Source organism: Notothenia rossii (genome assembly GCF_949606895.1).
Source record: "Notothenia rossii genome assembly, chromosome: 9".
Lineage (NCBI taxonomy): Eukaryota > Metazoa > Chordata > Actinopteri > Perciformes > Nototheniidae > Notothenia > Notothenia rossii.
Window position 1 is genome coordinate 52,974,771 of NC_136907.1, and position 3,326 is coordinate 52,978,096.

Consider the following 3,326-nt stretch of genomic DNA (forward strand, 5'->3'; position numbering starts at 1 on the left):
ACAGAAACTGCTGCAAGTTATTATTAAGTTAAAAATATGTCCTATGCTTACAATTTGTAGACATATCATGTATAATCTCCTGGCTTTGCCCACACTAAAGCACAGAAAGAGGGACAGGAAGTAGGGAAATTGCCTTATTTTCATAAAAGAATTTGCATTGGTTTTCTCCAGTTTTATTTCCCTCACCATGTCCATCATTATCATATTACATTATAACCAGAAATAATGTATGTTACATACTGTATGTCCATTTTTTGGACTAGACATTGACACACCATCTATCCATCTTCTCCCGCTTATCCGTGGTCGGGTCGCGGAGGTAGCAGTTCCAGCAGAGAGCCCCAAACTTTCTTTTCCCTGGCCACATCAACCAGCTCTGACTGGGGGATCCCAAGGCGCTCCCAGGCCAGCGAAGAGATATAATCCCTCCACCTGGTCCTAGGTCTACCCCTTGGTCTCTTCTCAGCTGGACGTGCCTGGAACACCTCCCTAGGGAGGCGCCCAGGTGGCATCCTAACTAGGTGCCCGAACCACCTCAACTGGCTCCTTTCGACGCGAAGGAGGAGCGGTTCAACTCCGAGTCCCTCCTGGATGACTGAACTTCTCACCTTATCCCTAAGGGAGACGCCAGCCACCCTGCGGAGAAAACCCATCTCGGCCGCTTGTATCCGCGATCTCGTTCTTTCGGTCATGACCCATCTTTCATGACCATAGGTGAGGGTAGGAACGAAAATGGCCCGGTAGACAGAGAGCTTTGCCTTCTGGCTCAGCTCTCTTTTCATCACAACGGTGCGGTAAAGCGACTGCAGTACCGCTCCCGCTGCTCCGATTCTCACTCGAGAACAAGACCCCGAGATACTTGAACTCCTTCACTTGGGGTAAGGACTCATTCCCTACTTGGAGTGGACAGTCCATCGGTTTCCTGCTGAGAACCATGGCCTCAGATTTGGAGGTGCTGATCCTCATCCCAGCCGCTTCACACTCGGTTGCGAACCGATCCAGTGAGTGCTGAAGGTCGCAGACCGATGAAGCCATCAGAACCACATCATCTGCAAAAAAGCAGTGGTGACAGTGACGACTCTGCTAAACCCTCCTCTGCAAAAGTGGCTATTGATTGATGGTGAAGAGTAAGCCCCTGCATCCACTCCGCAGAGAGAAGGAGGCTCCTGTTGAAACAGCTGTTGCATTTCTACACACAGGCTAAGGGGCCTGCCAACTCTGTATCCTTCACCAGCAATAAAAGGTCATTTGAGAGACGATGTTATGTCCTTTTGTGCGTCACAATTGGTCTGTTTTTCTTCTTGCTTGACCTCTCTTCATGCTCTTTGAATGTATTTGTTTCCTTTTTTGCTCTCTGTGTATTTAGAAGGGTAGCTGGTGTCTAATTAGCATCCAAGTCAAAGACGTATGGTCTTTATTGGGTCCTTGTTAGCTCACAGATACAGGTATAACTGCACAAATGCAAACTCCCCCCCACAAGGGAACAAGCAAACACACACACACACAGCTGAAATGCATTGTACGTTAGTGTATTCTGGGTGCTCAGACTGGTTCACGATTATGGTAATCCAATAGAGCTGTCTGCAAAAGTGAGATAACGAGATGCTTACTCACACTAAGCTCCAATTCAAAACAGCACAATGATATTTCAAACTGAGACAGGGAACTGCATATTGGTCCAGGGTATTTTTGCTCAAACTATCATGGAGCATGAAAGGGTCTTTAATTTTCCTATGACTTACTTTGCTCCTCTCATCTCCAGTTTTATCCCTCCAATGCTTTATTTAACTTGTGATATTTTTGTCCATAAATCCTATTTTGCACCTGTCAACATACCTATTTCTGTCTTTGCTTCTGCACTCTGGAATGAATTGTTTGACTATTTAGGAGAGGTGCTTATTTGCGTTGTTGCTCAATATTGATACCACTTTCATGTCTGTTTTCTAAATATGAAGCTACAGCAAGCAGATTAGTTTAGCATAAAGACATGAAACACATGAAAACAGCTATGGCTTATATTTTTATGTTGAGCCCATAGAAAATTAATGTAAAGAACGTATTTTAAACACCACATTGAACTTTTACAAGGTGTATGTATTCTGACATGCATTAATCCTTCTTTTGGGTCTAGTTTTAATGTGTTCCTTTCATTAATAAAATCCAGCTTTTTAATGCTTCAAAATATTCATTATAATTGTACGTATTTATCTATCGAAAACAGTTGCTAGCATCCGAAAAATTACCTCCCCAAATTGTGGTTTCTGTAAAGATCAAACATGTTTATTTGTATGAGCTTTAATGCTAGTAATGCTAACCAGACTTTGTTAGCGCCCAACAGTAGGCTAGCTGTTTCGAGTCCAAATGCTAAGCTAAGCTATCTAGCTGCTGGCTGTAACTTTATATATAGAGCACAGACCTGACAGTCACAGTAGTATTAATCTTCTACTTGATATCTCAGGCAATAAGCTAATTTCACACTACTCTTAAAATTCTTTCCTCCAGTCATTTGATAGTCTTTCTTCCTGCCGCTTTCTCGTGTGTCACTTGATTATTTATGGGCTCTTGAAACCACAAACCTAATAAGGCAATGAACACCACTTTTATCTTTTCGGTTCACCTCCTTACGTGATTCGTTTGCACTATCAACATTAATTCGGCTGACTTTTATATTTGTTATCCAATTGGTAAATAGGCTATATTTACACCATAACGGTGCACAGCTGATAGACATTTTTGCAGGCACGAAACATACTACCAATAGAAATACATTGGTTTTTAAAAAAGGGGAAAATCGTGTTGGTGAACACGAATCAATAGATTAAATGTCGTGACTATAACACGAAATGCTGTGAGACTGGGTTGCCTGGAAAGCAGTGGCATTTTCACACACTTCTCTTGCCTTTGAACTTCTTACCGTAACACCACACCATGTTCATTATGGCGCGCATGACCTTTAACCCTCCAGGACTGCCTCTGTGACATTAATGGTGAAGCGGTGATTAAATGCTGATCCTGTATCAGTTTACGCTGGTTTTTTTCTGTCTTATATAGCCTACACCTGGCAACTAGATGACTAACCTGGCTGAATCACAAGCACAAAATCCTCTAGGGATTGAAAAATGTCAATTAAAGGGGATTTGACATTTTAACACTGTGGTACAACTCATATATTCACGGGAGGTTGTTAATTCACTTTTCAAAAGGATTTATTTATAGGACAAATTAGAATAGACTCTGTAGATGCCTACAAGCGGTTCTGTCTTCCAGCTGTGTTATATAAAATTAAAATAAATTCAGCATCTAGGATACCGGGAGAGAGACATAAC